Genomic DNA, 20,621 nt, shown 5'->3' with positions numbered 1-20,621 from the left:
CAGTCTGTAAATTCATTAATACACTCCGTTATCTAAACTAATTGTGCTGTATCGTCTAATTTTGATGAGATATATAGCTGGGTATCGTCAGCATAACAGTGGAAGCTAATTCCATGCCTTCTAATAATATATCCTGAGGGAGCTATGGCCAGCTACCTAAAGACCTGTAGCAGTGCAAAAGGTGGTTCGACAAAGTATTGACACAGCGAGGCTAAATACATATGCATGCCACACTTTTCAGATTTTTATTTGATGAAAAAAATTAAAAAACACCATGTATCATTTTCCTTCCACTCTACAACTAGGCGATACTTTGTGTTGGTCCATCGCATAAAATCCCAATAAAGTACATTAAAGTTTGTGGTTATAACGTGACAAATTGTGGAAATACGTTTGCAAGGCACTGTGTGTGTGTGTGTGTGTGTGTGTGTGTGTGTGTGTGTGTGTGTGTGTGTCTTTATATATGTTTATATTTGGTACAGTAACCTCTGTTTGCATATACAGAGCTCAAACGTTTCCTGTAGTTTTTCACCAGGTTTGCACACACTGCAGGAGGGATTTTGGCCCACTCCTCCACACAGATCTTCTCTAGATCAGTCAGGTTTCTGGCCTGTCACTGAGAAACACGGAGTTTGAGCTCCCTCCAAAGATTCTCTATTGGGTTTAGGTCTGGAGACTGGCTAGGCCACGCCAGAACCTTGATATGCTTCTTACAGAGCCACTCCTTGGTTATCCTGGCTGTGTGCTTCAGGTCATTGTCATGTTGGAAGACCCAGCCTCGACCCATCTTCAATGCTCTAACTGAGGGAAGGAGGTTGTTCCCCAAAATCTCGCAATACATGGCCCCGGTCATCCTCTCCTTAATACAGTGCAGTCGCCCTGTCCCATGTGCATAAAAACACCCCCAAAGCATGATGCTACCACCCCCATGCTTTACAGTAGGAATGGTGTTCTTGGGATGGTTCTCATCATTCTTCTTCCTCCAAACACGTTTAGTGGAATTATGACCCAAAAGTTCTATTTTGGTCTCATCTGACCACATGACTTTCTCCCATGACTCCTCTGGATCATCCAAATGGTCATTGGCAAACTTAAGACGTACCTGGACATGTGCTGGTTTAAGCAGGGGAACCTTCCGTGCCATGCATGATTTTAAACCATGACATCTTAGTGTATTACCAACAGTAACCTTGGAAACGGTGGTCCCAGCTCTTTTCAGGTCATTGACCAGCTCCTCCTGTAGTTCTGGGCTGATTTCTCACCTTCCTTAGGATCATTGAGACCCCACGAGGTGAGATCTTGCATGGAGCCCCAGTCCGAGGGAGATTGACAGTCATGTTTAGCTTCTTCCATTTTCTAATGATTGCTCCAACAGTGGACCTTTTTTCACCAAGCTGCTTGGCAATTTCCCCATAGCCCTTTCCAGCCTTGTGGAGGTGTACAATTTTGTCTCTAGTGTCTTTGGACAGCTCTTTGTTCTTGGCCATGTTAGTAGTTGGATTCTTACTGATTGTATGGTGTGGACAGGTGTCTTTATGCAGCTAACGACCTCAAACAGGTGCATCTAATTTAGGATAATAAATGTAGTGAGGGGTGGACATTTTAAGGGCAGACTAACAGGTCTTTGAGGGTCAGAATTCTAGCTGATGGACAGGTGTTCAAATACTTATTTGCAGCTGTATCATACAACTAATTGTTTAAAAATCATATATTGTGATTTCTGGATTTTTTTTTTAGATTATGTCTGTCACAGTGGACATGCACCTATGATGACAATTTCAGACCCCTCCATGATTTCTAAGTGGGAGAACTTGCAAAATAGCAGGGTGTTCAAATACTTATTTTCCTCACTGTATATATATATATATATATATATATATATATATATATATATATATATATATATATATATATATTAGTGAGCTATGAAATGGACTAGAAAGAAACAATCTGGTGTAAGTTAAATGAAGTGTTGAAGAGGAGAGAAAGATTAGTGATTAGGCCAGACTTTAATAGAAATGTTGGTGAAAGGAACTGTGGTGATGAGGAGGTGATGGGTAGGTATAGCCTTAAGGAGAGGAATGTGGAAGGTCAGATAGTGGTTGATTTGGCTAAAATGATGGAAATGGCAGTGGTAAATACATATTTTAGGAAGAAGGAGAAGGAGCATAGGATGACACATTAGAGTGGAAGGTGCACACAGGTGAACTATGTTCCATGTGGGAGATGCAACCTGAAGGTGTTGACAGGGGATAGTGTAGCTAGACAGCATGAATTGGTGGTCTGTAGGATGGCTTTGGAGGTGAAGAAGAAGAGGAGGATAGTGAGGACTGAAAGAAGAATATGATGGTGGAAACTGAAGGAGGAAGACTGTAGTGTAAGGTTCAGTGAAGAGGTCAGCCAGGAGCTTAGTGGTGTTGAAGGGGTTCTGGATAATTGGGCAACTACTGCAGAATTATCAAGGGAGACAGCTAGAAATTTACTTGGTGTGAAATCAGGAAATAGAAAGGAAGACAAAGAGATGTGGTGGTGGAATGAGAAAGTACAGGAAAGGAGGAGAAATAGGTTAGCGGAACAGGATTGGCGGAGAGATGAGAAAAGAAGAGCAATAAAGAATGGAGATGGAAATGTGTTGACTGTACTATATATATATATATATATATATATATATATATATATATATATATATATATATAAAATTATAGACATTTTACAGATTTGAATGTTGTATTGTTTTTGTCTGTACGATCAATAAAGACAGTAATTTAAGTTTGTGTCGCCATTATGATGGAAAAACCCACAAAACGCCACCTAGAGGGTTAATTGTGTAAAACATGGCCGATTTGGTGTTTGATTTGAGACTTGGAGAATAAATAAAACACTGTTTACTGATTAAAAATATTTATATCTGGAGTTTATTTATTTATTTTATATATAAGTAAAGAAGGGACATCATGAATAAATGTATTTTTTGCTGGGGGTTTTAATTTCACCTCTTGATATCTCTTGATATATTTAGATTTTTTTTTTTTACATTTGTTTTATAAAAATGGTAAAAACAGAAATGCGCGCTGAATTGATAGCGTGTTAATAAAATTTTGTGACATTTACAATAATTTTAATTTTGACAGCCAAACATATATATATTAATACAAAACGAATTAAAAATGTTGTTACCGAATGAATGTGTCCAGACTGAAGAGCCACATATAGAACACAAGCAGAGAAAAGATGATGATGATCAGGAATGTGTCTGTTCTCAGTCATGTTTACATCACTGACTCCCTCTGTCTCATCCACGTTAACCCCAAACTTCTTACTGCCTTCTGCCTGCTCCTTCTTATCTTCGTAAAGAGTGAGAGTCAGGACTTTATACACCAGTGGATTGAAAAAGATGCGGAAATCGGTTGTTCGGCTGAAGTCGGCGTGCAGTGAAAATAAAATCATATATTTCACCAAATTAATGGATTTAAAACTAAAGTAACGAGCCGGTTTTGAAAATATAAGAAGTAAAAAGTACAGATATTTGTGTAAAAATTTAATGAGTAAAAGTAAAAAGTTGTCTGAAAAATAAATAGTGGAGTAAAGTACTGATACAAAAAAAATCTACTTAAGTACAGTAACGAAGTATTTGTAATTTGTTACTTCCCACCTCTGGGTCAGAAGGAGTTGCATTGTGTGTTTGTGGATTTGCAGAAAAAGTATGATAGGGTGCCGAGAGCGGAATTGTGTCATTGTATAAGGAAGCAGTTGTGGCAGAGAAGTATGTAAAGGGTGGTGCAGGACAAACATGAGGACAGTATGACAGCAGTGAAGTGTATTGGATTGCAACAAGGTTCGGCTCTAAACCCCTTTCCTGTTTGCAATGGTGATGGACAGGATGACGGACGAGTTCAGACAGGATTCTCCATGGACTATGATGTTTGCGGATGATACTGTAATTGTGGCAAAAGATTAACTAAAACTCAACCCCAGCTAAACAGAACTGCTGGTCATTCCAGGTGATTCATCTCCAGGTCAAGATCTTCGAATAAGTCTTCATGACTCTCTGCTCTCCCCTAGAGTCACTGCTCGTAACCTTGGGGTTATGGACGATGAACTGTACTTCTTCTCACATGTCGCTAATGTGGCTCATTCCGGTTGATTTCTTCTCTACAATATCCGAAGGATTCGACCATTTCTGTCCACACAGGCTGCCCAGGTGCTTGTTCCGTCTCTTGTAATTTCAAGACTGGATTAATGCAACTCTCTGCTGGCAGGTCTTCCTCTGAACGCTATTCTTCCACTGCAACTGATCCAAAACGCAGCTGCGCTCTGTTCACTGAGCAAGTGGAGAGTGTGTCAGAGAAGTGAAGAAAAGAGTGCAGGCAGGGTGGAGTGGTTGGGGAAGAGTGGCAGGAGTGATTTGTAATAGAAGGATATCTGCAAGAGTGAAAGGGAAAGTTTATAGGACTGTGGTGAGACCTTAAATGTTGTATGTTTTAGAGACTTCCAGGATCATGGCACGCACTTCCGGTTTTGCAACGCGCACTTCTGGGTTGGTGGCCATTTTGAGGTTTTTCCACGCTGCCCGGTATTTAAGGACTCTAAGAACTTTCCCTCTCTGCCAAATTATCTCTTTGTCTCCTCAGATTGTTGCTGAGATTCTCCAACACCCCCCCTGTTTTGCCTGCTTGGTTTTTAGGATGTTTGTTTGGCTTGTGTCTGTTCTTTCTGTGTTTGTTTCCCTGCTCTGCCTTTTCAGTTTTGGATTATTTTTGTGCTGCGTTTTTGCCTGGATTTTTATGCTGCATGCTCGGACTATTGAGATGTGTTTTTGGACTTTTGTGGGGTTTTGTTTCTTAAATTGTTTGTTGGGATTTGCACAGTTGTTTTGGTTTGTGTTTTGGGTCTATTCACCTGGTTACTCCCTAGTTTGTTAATTAAAGAGTCTTTTTCATTTTTTTTAAGCTCTCTGCCAGCATCCTGCATTTGGGTCCCTCCAGCCAGCCTCGTGACAGACAGTGACATTTACTAAAAGAATGGAGGTGGCAGAGCTTGAAGATGTTGAGATTTTCATTGACAGTGATGAGGATGGACAGGATTAGAAATGAGTTTATTAAAGTGACTGCGAATGAAGGACGTTTAGGAGACAAGGTGAGGGGGATTAAATTGAGATGGTTTAGACATGTGCAGGGGAGGGACATGGGATATATCGATAGGAGAATGCTGAGGATGGAGCCACCAGGAAGGAGGAAAAGAGGAAGGCCAAGGATGAGGTTTATGGATGTGGTGAACGAAGACATGGAGGTAGTTGGTTTGAAAGAGGCAGATATAGAGGACAGGGGGGTATGGAGACGGATGATCTGCTGTGGCGACCCTTAATTGGAGAAGCGGATGTCAAGATGTCGCCGCTATGTTTGGCCTGCCACTTGCTCCTCTGTTTTTTCATGTTTGTTTTTGCTACCCTCTCATTGTTTATTGTGTATGATCGCACCACGCTGCTGGAATTGCGTTTTACAACCAATCGCCTTAAATACCCAGTCCTTTAAACCACCACCGCCACTGTTGACATTAATTCCTCCTTTCCTGAGATGCCCTGTCTGTCTGCTACCAGGCAGGAAGCGCCACAGAAGATGCGGTCGGAGAGGTGGGTTACATGCCAGGCTGAGGACTCACCTGGATTCTCCGTCTCCGAGGTGTAAAGATCAACCAGATGTGGCAATGCTAGAAGATCGCGGGAATGCTACCGATGGCTTCGGCCGGTTGGCTCCAACACTGGCGTTTCATTTCCGTGTCCCCGCCGCGTTAAAACATCCACCCGGGGCTGTGTCCAAAGAAACCTCTGTCCAATTCCTTGTGTGACATCGTCGTCTGCCAACTTTTCTATGTTCCGCATGGCACTTTGTAACACCAGATCACTCAATAATAAAACATTTGTCCTCAATGATGTCATCTCCTCTCACAATCTGGATCTGTTTCTCATTACTGAAACCTGGATTCCCCAGGTGACGTCAGTGCCTTTTCGGAAATCCTCCCCTCTGGTTACCTTTACCTAAACACGGCGCAGCAAACGGGTAGGGGCAGGGGGGTAGCCACTATACACAGACAGTCCCTGAAGTACTGCCAGCTGTCCACTAGAGGGTATTCCAGCTTTGAGGTACAAGTATTTGTGTTTACTCTACCCTGTCTGATCTTATGTGCAGTAATTTATGGGCCACCCAAATCAAACAAGGATTTTTCTCAGAGTTTCTGTCAGAGTTTGTAGCAAAGTTTGACAATGTTCTAATCTGTGGTGTCTTTAACATTCATGTTTGTTGCACTGCTGATAAACCTGCTAATGATTTTAAGGCACTTTTAGACTCATGAGATCTGGCTCAGTCCATTTCCTGTCCCACCCAGAGGTTAGGTCACACTTTTGACCTTATTATCTCTCGTGGGGTGATTGTGTCAACTTGCGTGGTCATGGATTTTCCCATCTCTGACCATTCTCTTATACGGTTTGACATTTGTGCTGTTTCACCTGTACCAACGGGTACTGCCCCTCATCGCTTTCGCATTATTACCTCATCTACAGACTTACTCAATGATAAAACTCGGGCCCTCAGGCGCCGGTGTAGGCAGGCCGAGCGAAAATGGAAGAAGGATAGGCTGCAGGTGTCACTCAAGATGTTTAGGGACAGTCTTGCCACCTATCAGAGTGCACTGAAGGAAGCTAAAGGACAGGACCTCTTTGCTCTCATCAACAGCAATACCCACCGCCCTGGAATTTTATTCACCACTATCAATTCTATCATTAATCCGGTGTCTGTCACCTTGAATGACATTTCTGTAAACACATGCAATGCTTTTAAGCAACATTTTTTGGACAAGGTTTTGTCTGTTAGGCAAACCATTACACAAATCCCCGCTGTTGCCATCTCTACTCGTGCAGTGCATTGTGTGCTTGAGAACTTTGATGCAGTTACTCTGGTGGACCTCAAAAAAAGCTGTCCATGAGTTGAAGCCAACCACCTGCCCTCTAGACGCTGTTCCTGCCAGGATTTTGAAGGAGGCTGTTGACATCATAGGTCCCATCCTTGTCTCCTTCATAAACAGCTGTTTTAGCATGGGTACTGTTCCCGCTGCTCTCAAACACGCTGTTGTTAGACCGCTGCTCAAGAAACCCAATCTTGATCCCTCCACACTATCCAACTTCCGCCCTATATCTAACCTGTCATTTCTGTCGAAGTTGATAGAGAAGCTTGTTTTCACCCAGCTTCAGTCTCACCTTCAACTGCACAACATTGGTGATACATTATATTCTGGCTTCAGGTCGAGACATTGCACTGAATCAGCGTTATTGAGGGTCCACAATGACATTCTTGGAGCCCTGGAAAAAGCTCTGTGGTTCTGGTGTTACTGGACCTGACCACTGCATTTAACACCGTGGATCATGCCATCCTCATCTCTCATCTTCAGCATGTTGTTGGTCTGCAGGGTGCAGTGCTTAATTGGTTTTCATCATACCTCACTAACAGAACGTTTTCAAGTTGTGCTTAATGATCATTCTTCATTGGTTGCTCCTCTGTCATCTGGTGTGCCCCAGGGATCTATTCTTGGTCCCATTCTGTTTTCCTCTATATACTGCTACATGGTCAACTCATTCCCAATCACAAAGTTCAATTTCATTTCTATGCTGATGACCTCCAGATCTACCTTCCTGGGATTCTGAGTGATAGTTCTGCATTGGACCCTCTCCATAACTGCCTTCAGGATATTAAACAGTGGCTTTCCCAGAACTTCCTTCATCTGAACGAAGAAAAGACTGAGTATATCCTGTTTAGCCCGGACTCACCTAGCAGTTCTCTGAGTTTTGGTTCTCTAACACCTCAGTTTGCACCTACCGTGCGTAACCTGGGTGTTATTTTTGACCAAAGTATGCAATTCAAGAAACAGAGCAGTGCAGTAGTGAAGGCGAACTTTTAACAGCTAAGACTCCTCAGCAAGGTCAAACCATTTTTGTCCCAAGCTGACCTTGAAAAAGCTATACATGCCTTCATCAGCTCAAGGATTGACTACTGCAATGCTCTCTACATTGGATTTAATCATTCTCTTCTCAGTTGGCTCCAAACGGTGCAAAACGCGGCAGCACGTCTTCTCACCAACACCTCAAAACGCTCACACATCACCCCGGTCCTCCGCTCGCTTCACTGGCTTCCGGTGCGGTATAGGGTGAAGTATAAGGTCCTGTTGTTCGTTTTCAAGGCTATCAATGGTCTTGCCCCAGCCTACCTCACCGAATTAATAACAGTTTACCAACCAGCCAGAACCAGTATGTTCCTCTGGACATACCTCTCTGGTCACTCCTAAGTACAGATGTAAAAAGTTTAGTGGCTGGTCATTTTGCCGTCCAGAGACCAAAGCTGTGGAACGCTCTTCCAGCTCACATTCAATCCATCACTGTGCTGAGTGTTTTTAAATTGCAGTTGAAAACTTATTTATTCATACAAGCTTTTAACACGTAGCCCTGATTCAACTGCTATGTTACATATGTATTGTGTGCTTATATTTTTACATTTTTATATTTCTTAATTTTTTATTGTCTACTGTCTATTTGTTATTTTTATTTTTTACTGGAAAGTGCCTTGTGCTCCTTTTGGTTGCTGTAAGGCGCTATATAAATAAAACTTGATTTGATTTGATTTGAAGCTAAAAGTAGAAGTTATCAGAATAAAGGGGGCTGAATACATATGCACACAACACTTTTTTTCCAGATTTTTATTTGTAAAAATCTTTAACGCTATATATAATTTTTCCTAAGACTTCACAGTTATGTGATACTTTGTGTTGGTCTAGCACATAAAATACATTTAGGTTTGTGGTTATAAAGTGACAAAATGTTGAAATTTTCAAGGGGTATGGACAGTAGGTCTCAATTTAAACGGTACATTACATGTTAGCTATTTTCAATAAAAAGTCAGACTTTCCTTATGCCTATAGTCTGTTCTTTGTACAGGGATTACTAAATTATCTGGATTTTATTATTCATTTTACCTTGTTATAGCATTTTTATTTATATAGTTGTTGCACTATCGTCATATAGTGTTATGACTGTACTTTTGATAGTCACCAACAGCTGCAAACAATTCCTTGTGTGTGTCAATACACTTGGCCAATAAACCTGACTTTGATTCTGATCTGAGATTGTTTGGTTCTTCAAAGCTCATTCTGGAGCTATCATAGCCACAGGTCAATAAGCACAAACCTGCACAGGCTTATTTCATGTAAACAGCATAAGGTCATGATTTTATAAGTGGAGGTGATACAGAAAGTCTGTCACAGACATGTCCTCTCCATTTCTATGAGAACAACCTGTTGCAGACGATGTGACAATAGAGAAACCCCAGGACTGAACTGGCCTTCCTGATCAGCTTGTCCAGTCTCTTCCTGTCCAAGCTGATCAGGAAGGCCAGTTCAGTCCTGGGGATTCCCCTGGACACTGTACAGGAGGTGGGCGAAAGGAGGATGGTAGCAAAACTATCATCATTGCTGCAAAACGCCTCTCACCCCTGTATGAAACGGTTACCTCGTTGAGCAGCCCCTTCAGGGACAGACTGTTACATCCTACGTGTCTGAAGGAGCGTTATAGAAGGTCTTTTCTCCCTGCTGCTATTAGACCTTACAATCAAAGCTGCTCCCAGTGAACCATTAACCATAATACACACTGTTATTACTGTTTAATGGTGTAATAGTTACTGTTATTACTGTTTTACTGTGTAAAATACTACCTGTGTGCAATATCACTTGCAATATGTGCAATATTACCTGCAATACGTGCAATACCACCTGTGTGCAATACTACCTGCAATATGTACTTTTTCCTCATTTGTATTTATACATTGTGTTGTGTATATACTTTATACTATAGTATGTCTATTGTCTATTCTTTTATATATTAGCATTTATTTTTTAATTTTTTCATGCCCCTGTAACAAAGAAATTTCCCCACTATGGGACGAATAAAGGTTTATCTTATCTTATCTTATCTTAAAAGTTCAACTTGTCATATACAGTATATGTAGTAAAAAATAAATTACCATTTTGTTGAATATTCTTGTTTTATATTCTTTTAAAATTTATTAAATTGTAAAAGTGCTTTAAAAATGGAATTAAATTTTATATTTTGTGCATATTTTTTCCCAAGTTCTAGTGGGTCATGTGATGGCTTAAGAAATTAATGTGTTAAAAAATATTTTTAACATGAACAAACACATTTTTTATAAACAAAGTAAATGAACAAAAACATTTATAAATTTTATTTGTGAGTAACTTTCTGCCAGTCCTCCATTAGTTTTTTGTAGCCTTCGAGTTGTTCCCTGGCATTTTAATAAGGTTTAAGAAGGTAAAATTCTTCATAACCTTCAAGCAATAACTGTGCTCTGCAACAGTAATAAAACTGTGCACTTTTTTGGCCATTTTTTTGGCAATTTTTTTGGCCAGTTGTATTTCTGTGTGTTTCTGTATCATTGCTGTTATTGGGAAGGGCTTTTTGTGATCACATGGTACCCAGAGTAGTTGACAATGAGGTCAGGTAAATAGATTGCGGTAATTCATTTCCAATACACACCCTCAGTCTCATGGAACCATAGAAAGAGGTATTTTCTGTGGCTCAGGGGTTGTGGATCCCTAAGAGGCAGGGACTGTGCCCTCTTATTTACACCTTCACAGGTAAAAAGTGAACCTGTCCTTTCCCAGAGAGCTCATGCATCTCCAAAGTGTCAGAGAACCACCAGCCATGCCTGGCGTGGTTGGGTAAAATATTGTGCCCCAGTGGTCATCCTCCTGTGGAGGTTACTCCTGAGTACCGTTCATTCAGGGACATGTTCAGCAAGCAGGCTGCGACTCCCATACCCCCTCACCGCAATGGGATTGCACCAACGACCTGGTGCCAGGTGCCAAGCTTCCCAAAGCTCGGGTATACTTGTTGTCTATCCCAGAGCGCACAGCTATGGAGGACTACATCCAAGAAGCCTTAAGGCAGGGCTTTATCATGCCATCCTCTTCTCCAGTGGCCTACAGCTTCTTCTTCGTGGAGAAGGGCCGTTTTTTACTATTGCAACCCTAATTCACAAATCACACCACTCCCATATCCGCTCCCTCTGGTCCCTGCCACCCTCAAGGATCTCCGGGGAGCACAGATCTTCACCAAGTTGGACCTCTGAAGTGCCTACAACTTGATGTGCATCCGCAAGGGCGACGAGTGGAAGACAGCCTTCATTACCCCCTCAGGGCACTATGAGTACTTAGTCATGCCGTATAGACTGTCCATTTCTCCTGCGGTGTTCCAGACGTTCATGAATGAAGTGTTCCTCCACCAGTTCGTGATCGTCTACATTGATGACATCCTCGTCTTCTCCCAAGACCTAATGGAAGCTTTAGCTTGGTCACTGCCACGCTCACCTCACTCCTGAAGGGAAAGGCAAAAACCATTGTGTGGAACCCTGAGGCCGAAAAAGCCTTCCTTGAACTGAAACGGCGGTTCAGTACCACCCGTCTCCTATGACACCCGGATCCCAAGACTCAGACTGCCCTGTAGGAAGCTCAGCTCGCATTACATTGGGCCATTTAAGATCATACGGCGGATCAATTAAGTTCTTTACTGGCTCCACCTCCCTCCCCAGTACTGCATCCATCCTACCTTCCATGTGTCGCTCCTAAAACCCTTCTCACCCCCCACCACAAAGAACCCTGGAGTCACTGTCGATCCACCTCCCCCGGAGATGCTGGACCAACCTTTCGTGTACTCTGTCAGAGAGATTCTGAAATGGCTACGTAGGGGCTCCACCCTGGAATACCTCGTCAACTGGGAGGGGTATGAACCAGAGTAATGCTTTTGGGTCGCAGGCAGGAAGTCTTGGACCCAGCACTCCTGGAGGATTTTCACACCAGTCACCCTAACCTAACCTAAAAATCTTGCCAAATAAAGCAGTTTCTACTTTACTCCCGGTTTCCGACGCGTGGTCTATTCATGACACAAAGCTACTATGAGAGCATTTCACCATTTTATTTCATAAGAACCTACAAAAAATGTGATCAATTTTGTTACCGAAACTCATAATTAAAAATAATTGATTGATTTCCATTTAAGAATTGATAACATAAATGTATTAATATTACTTCTAAATATATAATATTATTTATTATGTAGTATTATTTTATAATATAGAACTAAAAAATTACTTTTCAGTGGAGTTTTTATTTTAGCCCTGAGTAAAGAAAGGACTTTGTGAACAAATGTGTGTTGTGTCTAAGGTTTTTATTTCACCTCTTATATATTTATTTATTTATATTTTGAATGAAAATGGTCACATTAATAAAAATTTGTGCCAGCCCTAATATACAGTATATACATACATTTTACGGGTGTAAGGGTACACAACATTCACGGTTCGGTATGTGCCTCGGTTTTTAAGTCACAGTTTGGTACAATTTTGGTACAGTTAAGAAGTAATGTGTATATACATACATATCATTTATAGAAATAAAATAAAAAGGACTAAAAATGAATGCAAAACACCTTTTCTTATATTGATTAATCAATTTAATCAATTAAATAGCCATCAATTATATTGATTAAATAAAAATAAATAAATGGAAACATTTTATTAAATAGTTCACATTTGTTAGACCACATTTGAGTAATACAGATGTGTATTTCAATGTGTTTGTGTTTGTGTTTAATATTAAATTTTCTAAAGATATGATCTACTTAACTGTTCTACTTATTTCAGTGTACTTGAAGATTCCTTCAATCTTTCATTCATTCACTCCCTTAATATGTGGATTTGTCGTGATTTTCTCTGTTTAAGTAAAATTCTTGTAGCTGGACTTATAAAATGCTTAAGAATTCATAGCGCTAGTGTTTGCCACTAGCCACTTCGTGGTTAGCGGCTAATGCTAGTGCTATAGATTCTTTAGCATTTTCATGCGTGCTCAAAACTATTTATTTCATTAGGGAGTGAGTAACCACAGTGACACTGAGCTAAATCTAGTTGCTTTTTTATACTTAAAAAAATAAATAATGATAATAAAATACATGCGTTTAAAGTGCGAGGCGGAAACTAAACAAACTTGTTTGAGGGAATTCAGATTTTAACTATCAAAACCGAAAAAGGATTTCATTTGGTAATCATGTGTATTGAACCAAAAACCCGGGACCTCCTGGTCCGCAACGATGCCAGGCGGATCCCAAGGAGGGAGCTTGTTGGAGCTGACCGTGCCCTGAAACACATTTCGTGGCAGGATTAACAAACCAGGTCCCTGAAAGGGCCAGAGGGAAATAGGAACCAAAAGAAGAGGTGCTACACGCCTCCGGACGTCCCTCCACAGGTCGGGTCAGGACCTTTTGGCCGAAACACAGGGGGAGAGTGTGTTGCAACGCTCCGTTTCTGCACTTGGTGGTGTAAAAGGATGGGTGGGTTGGGGCTGCTTGGTGGGAGCATGAGAGTGGCATGGGAGATACCGCTGGAATGCCACTGATTGTCTCTTGGACTCCTGGAACCTGTCAACTACCAAATCAATGGCATTGAAGAACAGGCCCGAAGGAGGGAGTGGGGCGTCCAGCAGCACGACCTTGTCCCTGTCAGATATTTCGGACAGGGTAAGGCACAGATGTCTCTCAGTGGCTATTAAGGTGGCCATAGACCGGCCAATGTCCTCAGCAGTCTCTTTTATGGCCCATATGGCCAGATTTGCCATATGGCGGATCTTGGAAAACTGGCCGCCCAAAGGGTCTCCCATATCCGACTCCCGCAGGAGACTTCAACGCGGAGGCTGTGACAATGGGAGCAAGAAAACACTCATCAAACTTTCCAGAGGGAGGGGCTTTATGCTCACCGGCCAGCCAAGCTATATCCAGCTTCTGAACGGCACATGTCACAACCTTCAGGAGCTCCTCGCTTTCATGATCCGCTTCCAAACAAGCCACACACAGGTAATAAAACGGGGGCAGGGAGAAGCACATTGGCAAAAAGTGTGCTTAGTTTCCTTAGATGCCTTAATATTTTTTTTTGACAAACAGACAGACACAACATTAAATTTCACACAGAACACTTCATGAACAAACAGAAGCTAAAGCCGGCTTCTCTGCATGGGCGTTTTATAGTTCCTGGTCGTGACGTCACCCCACCGGTGACAGCCAGCTTCCAATTTTTGACTGATTACACACATTTTTTTAGAGTGTGAACACGCGTTCCCAAAATGTTTTTGACGCAAAAAAAGTTTCTGAAAGGTAACTCCAGGGATTTGTACATGCAACAGTGTCTATACAAACAAACTAATTTGTGAGTGGAGGCTCTGCAGGCTCAAACAACTTGTTGATAAGCCGAGAATGTGGTCAGCTTTACCTGTGGCATGGGTGCAGTGGAAATACTGGCTAAACATATTAAATCAGACCCAAAAAATTTTCCATTGCAACTCTTGGGCCAAGGTTCCATGTCCTCTTCCCACTGATTAATTAAAAATTGATAATTGCCTATGAAATAGGCAACTTCCACTGGAAAGGCACCATCAATGCTAATGATATATACATATATACAGGTTACAGGCAACATGTACTTCAATCTAGATGAAATCCTTTTCAGGAAAAGACTTGAATATTTCAGCAAGACAGTGCTAAACTGCATTAAAACAGCATGGCTTAGTAATAGAAGAGTCTGGGTGCTGAACTGGCCTGTCCGCTATTTAAATCATTTGGTGCATCATGAAATAAAAATAAAAAAAAAGACCCAGGACTGTTAAGCTGATAGAAGCCTGTATCAGACACAAATATGAGAGCATTCCTCTTCCTAAACTCTCACTACAGGTCTCCTGACACAGATTTACACAGACTGTTCAAAGGTGAGGGGAGGTTATACAGTTGTAAACATGGCTCTGTACCAAATATTTTTGAGACGTGTTTTAGCTATCAAATTCAAAATTACCTTATATATTTGTTGAAATGCTATAATTTCTCAGTTTACACATTTGTTTTACAAATTCTACTGTAAATAAAGATGGGTTGATGAGATTTCTTTTACTTTTTTCCATTTTTTCCAAAGTTTTGGACAATGTGACTTCACCTACAACACCAGAATATGTTACACCAGAAAGGTTACAAGCAATATATCTCTCCTCTAATCCAAAAACAAACCCAAGCTTTTAAAGATTAGAGGTGGGTTTGGCTCACACAGGGGGCATATAAAAAAATTTCATGCCTATGGGGAAATATGGTGGTGGTTCTTCAATTCAATTCAATTCAATTCATTTTTATTTGTATAGCGCTTTTAACAATGAACATTGTCTCAAAGCAGCTTTACACAGATAATGTGGTGATTAAACATAAATATGTTCTTTGTAAGTATGTTTGTCCCTGATGAGCAACTGTGGCAAGGAAAAACTCCCCGAGATGAAGGAAGAAACCTTGAGAGGAACCAGACTCAAGAGGGAACCCATCCTCATCTGGGTTGCACCAAATGTCCATTTGAAGCAGATATACAATGTTGTGGGGTACAGTGATGATGATCAGAAGCAAACTGCACTCCCGAGTCAGTGCAGCAGACCGCCGACACCAACTACAGTCCAATCCGTCCTCAAAGCACCCGTTCTACTCCGGAATTAAGAGACCGTCCCGAGCTGCACAGAAGTGTGAAGATCCAAGGAGGGGAGAGGGGCAGGAACACTGGTCACTGGAGCCTCAGGAGCATGTTTAACTCGACCGAAAGAGAGAGAGTTTGGTTCTTCCAAATTGCAGGGCTGTATTTCTATTTCCAGAGGTCTACCATGGATTTATTTTAAAATACATAGACAAAAATAGTAAACTGACTGCACAATTTAGGTCATCCCCATGACTTGAACCATTTTTAAAAACTATGCGATGAACTGAAGAGGAGACTTCAACAGGTGGACCTTGAACTTAGAAAGATCTGGAGTGATTCTATATGGAGGAATAGTCTTAGATTCTTTACCTCATCTCTCATTAAAGGAGAAGACTCATATACTCATAAAGGTGGCAATATAATTTAAAACATATTTGTTTAAATAAATATGTGTTTAAATGTAATAAATAGACATTAGGTGCAACCCAGATGAGGATGGGTTCCGTCTTAAGTCTTGTTCCTCCCAAGGTTTCTTCCTTATGCCATCTTGGGGAGTTTTTCCTTGCCACAGTTACCACCGGCTTGCTTATCAGGGACAAACTTACACTTATAAAAAACATCCTAGTCATTTTTATCACCACATTAAAATATAAATTGAATTTAATTGGTTTTGTGAATTGTTTTGACAAAAGGACATTAGGCTACACAATAAAAACAACAATTTACAGCCTACTAATATTTAGCAAGGGTGCCAATATTAGTGGGGGGCATGCTTTATAAGCATGCTATGCATTCATTTTCACCCCATATGTGTTTTTTATTGGGGTTTTTTTTTGTCTGCTTTCCTTGCTTTGTCTTTATTTCTGATACTGTTTATGAATCGCCTGACCTAAGTCCTCTCCCTGAGCAATTGTTTTTGGTTATGTTTGTTGTTTTCTGAGCATTATACAAGTATTAAAATAAAAGTACACATCAACAACAGCTGTCTCTGCTATACAGCAGGGTAGAGTTTCAGTACAACAGAGGAGTGCCATGTACATATCATACTAAACTTGACCTTAAATGTATTGTATTGCTCATGTGCAATATCAGCTTGAGCAAGGAGGAAATATTAAATCCACACCAGTGGTTTCTTGTGGTACATATCATAAATACATTTTTCTACTACATATGCAGCCAATATTAAATACATAAAATAACTATTAATAAATTATCATTTATATCAGAAGTGATTAATATTAATTGATTCATACTAAAATTGACAAGAAGGACTTTTATTACACCGGGGTGCTTTGCTTAGACTTTGTGTCAAGTTATGAATGGAGAAATTAATTAACTTAATATGAGTGTTGTAGCGACTGGGGGATAAGAGGGACAAACTTATAATACAGATAAATTGAGTATATAGTTGGAAGCACAGTCTGCCCGCATTCTCCACCATTATATGTAGCGAATTTAGCTCGCAAAGAAAAGGGAATATTTATAAGTAATTATAACGTGTTATAGTTACTCCTAAATATTTAAATTAAGTTGAATTGACGGTAATGGAATTAACATTACACTTATTTGTCTGTTCGTCCGGCAAACAGACAGTATAATTTTATATTAATTCTATAAAAGAGGTATCTCCCTGGCCAAGAAAGACGTAACCCCCTTTTACTTTATACCGTAAATTAAATTAATTAAATAGAGCATGTAGTTCAGACCTAATGTTTGCAGGAACTTGCATTTATGGAACATACTCAGAGACGATCACTTATGAAAAATACGGCGTTTAATGAATGAGACAAACACAACATAAAACTAACTACACAAACAAACAAACAAAAAGAAATAAAGAAAATAAAATTAAAATAAAATAAAATAAACGAAAGTTGAAATTATGAAAGGAGGAAGGGAAAAGAATAAGGAGGTAAAAGGAGGAAAGGGCAGCTTACTTCAAATTAATCACATCCTAACTGAGAAATCGTCACGGAAATTTAAATTCGCCTTAATATTTAGGGGCTCAAACTTAACACGCATCTAAATTAGTTGGTAAACCGGTTACTTGCATTGACTTGTTGCACAAGAGTCTGGATGCGGTAGACAAAAGAATCTTGGACGAGTCGGTTAGGATGGAGTCAGATGTATTTCCAGCTTCTCCTGAAGATCAGAGCAGTTGGTGTTTTGAAGATAAAGCTTGCTGGAAGATCTCAAAAGAGATTTGAGATCTCATCCCGAAGAGTCGCTGCTGAGCTGTTGAGCGTCCGACTCTCCAGGCCATCGGGCCCCAGACGCCGGGCCCCGGGGTCCGAGCCTTCCGGTCGAGCCGAGTGAGCGAGTTGCTCTCTTGACTGATCTCTGACTGGACCCGACTGCACTCTGACTGGACCTATGATTAGTTGGGTTTAAGATGTTTTAAAGGTCCTGAACCCCACCCATCTTTGGGGGAATGGCCAATGCTATGGCCTGAAATTTTGGAGGGAAAAACTTCCTTTGTTCATGCATCTGTGGGCATGGTTTCCGGGCTATACTTGCTTTTGGAGGACTTTAAAGTTTTATTCAAAGTGAATTAAGACGGTATGGTACATTTTATGATAAAATGTACCATTATTTGAAAAATAAAGAAACAGATAATTTTGCGGTCATTTGGATACTAAACATGAAAGGGAATGACAGTATGAGGCAGAGGTACATTAACTTACAGAGATCAGTAATTAACTGATGTTAATACAATGTTGTATTCTGATAAATAAAATGCACCGTTGTCAGGAAAGTAAAGAACAGATAATTCTAAGTCAATCAAGCCTTAAGAAGAAAAGAAACAACATTTAACACAGAGTTATATTACTAAACATTTTAAGGTTTGAATATTATTGATGTAGAGTTAAACACTTGCTTTATTTATAGTAGAAGATACAAACAAGATGTATGTTTGTATCATGTGAAATGGGACATTCTATTTATTATTTAATTAATAAAAGAATGCTCCCTTTCGGTGTGTGTGTGTCTGCATATGTGTGTGTGTCACAAACAGACGTACTGGGGCCGAGTTCCGAGAGTGAATTGTTTTATGGTCTGAGGGTCGCTGTGAATTCAACCAGAGAGGCCAGGGGGGTTATCTGGTTTTCGGGGTGGTGTGTGTATGTGTGTGTGTGTGTGTGTGTGTGTGTGTGTGTGTGTGGTATAGAGACTGGCTTGTGTTATCAGTCTTCCGGGGGGAGTGTGACACTTTACTTATACACCACCCCAATAAAAGTTTCACCTTTTGATTGAGATGTAGATGTCATAGGTTAAAAGGAATGCCTGGGACATGAAGTCTAAATGACCTGTGCCAGACGCTACAGTGTACAGGCACAGCAAATGAACACATCTTACCCTTCATTCTGATGACACATTCTCTTTAGTATATTAAACTAAATTAACAAAAACTGTCAATATTTAAGTCAAGTCAAGCATAGCAAATTTAAAGCATGTTAAAATCGAATATATCCTGTGCACAAATGATACTTCTATGAATATGATTTACTCTAGCATTTTCATGTTTCATTAAGTTTCACACTCCAAAAACCAAAATGTTGGTGTACAATATTTGAAAAGCAAATAAATACAATGCTGATAATAAGATGTGATAGAGTAAGTGATGTTTCACAAGCTGCAGAATAATGATGGTAAGTGACTTAATGATATTACATTTCCAGTGATTTATGTGAATGGATGACAAAATGACTAGACTGTCTTGTCATCTAAGCAAAGTAGATTCAGGACACAGACACACACACACACACACACACACACACACACACCCTGTGATCAATAGTAGTTAGAACAACAGCAAATGTACTATATCAAATTTTAATATTGTTTTAAAAGAGAGAGAGAGATTTAAAAGTGCTACAAAGGTACATGGCTCTACTTTCATTTTTACTCAATAGTGATTTTATAAGTAAAATGTAATCTTTAAATGGACTCATATGTCCATGATAAAGTATGGGGCATGTAATTTGTTTTACTATGGAAAAAAATTAATGTGAAGAATAACCTTTTAATTGTATTTGTGCTCTATAAAATTCTAAATACTGAAGCTTATACATTAGTTGAAGTATAAAAGTTTTAATTGTTGGCAGTGCACTGTCCTGTAAATCCATTTGGGAAAACATTCGTGCGCGTAAAGCCGAGAGGATCATCTTCCCCCTGCGTCTGAGCTAGTGGTACGGTCCAGAGATGCTGATATAGCGAGTATGTGAGAGGTTTGTCTCGAATACTTGCGCTCTGTTTGAGGATGAAGGAGAGGAGATGGAAATTCTGAACGAATTTCTGTCTAACTTCAGTCCTCTAACCAATTGCCATTGTGTTCATCTTATTTGAAGAGGCTTAGATGGCTAAATAAAGCCCTTGTCTCCTGGGAATTTATACAGTGATTAAAAGTGCGAACCAAACGGAATGGAACTAACCTGTTTGGGCAACACACCGAACACAGGTATTGCCGATTTTAATTTCTATGGTTATCAATGTTTGCAACGCGTGCATGTCACGTGTGAGACACCATGTCATTATCTGTAGTACAAATATCCGTATACTGTAGCTGTACATGGATGGAGGTAAAAAAAGAAAAACGTCTCTTAATGGGTTCTCTAGTAAATGACAGCACATAATCAGCTCAGCTACGCGCTTGGTCTAGCTCAAGACCGCGCAGAAACATTTACATTTTGATTTGATGTTTGAGATTTCGGCGAGATTATCCCTAATAATGAGAATATAAGATGCTAAAAACAGGAGAAAGGCTAAATGCTATGTTACCTGATCGTTGTTCAAGCAGCTGAAACGCCAACATCTGTGATACTTATTCCGGCGAATTAGTGTTGCGGTTCGTGGTTTCATGCCCAGACGGAGTTGCATGTTCTGAGACACACCTATTCTACAGTACTGTGCAATGTTAAGTGACGAGAAAAAGGTACAGTATTCTTGCTTTAGAGGCCTGCTCATGACTAATAAATTGGGAAAATTTGACAGGTTGCTTGAAATACATTCATGAACTAACATTAT

General features: G+C 40.2%; 1 protein-coding gene across 6 annotated transcripts in view; it reads left to right on the top strand.

Annotated features, from left to right (window-relative positions):
• Nucleotides 1-19,839: 19,839 nt before the first annotated feature.
• The window catches only part of LOC124385965 (teneurin-1-like), a 269,690-nt gene continuing 268,908 nt past the window's right edge, over nucleotides 19,840-20,621 (top strand). For all 6 annotated transcript variants that reach the window (XM_046849510.1, XM_046849505.1, XM_046849506.1 and 3 more), the window contains exon 1: nucleotides 19,840-20,055. The gene's annotated coding sequence lies outside the window, so the exon portion shown is untranslated. The remainder of the gene's footprint in view (nucleotides 20,056-20,621) is intronic.

The sequence above is a fragment of the Silurus meridionalis genome, chromosome 5 (assembly GCF_014805685.1).
Source record: "Silurus meridionalis isolate SWU-2019-XX chromosome 5, ASM1480568v1, whole genome shotgun sequence".
Classification (NCBI taxonomy): Eukaryota; Metazoa; Chordata; class Actinopteri; order Siluriformes; family Siluridae; genus Silurus; species Silurus meridionalis.
Note: the sequence above shows the minus strand (reverse complement) of the source record. Positions and strands in the feature narration are given on the sequence as shown.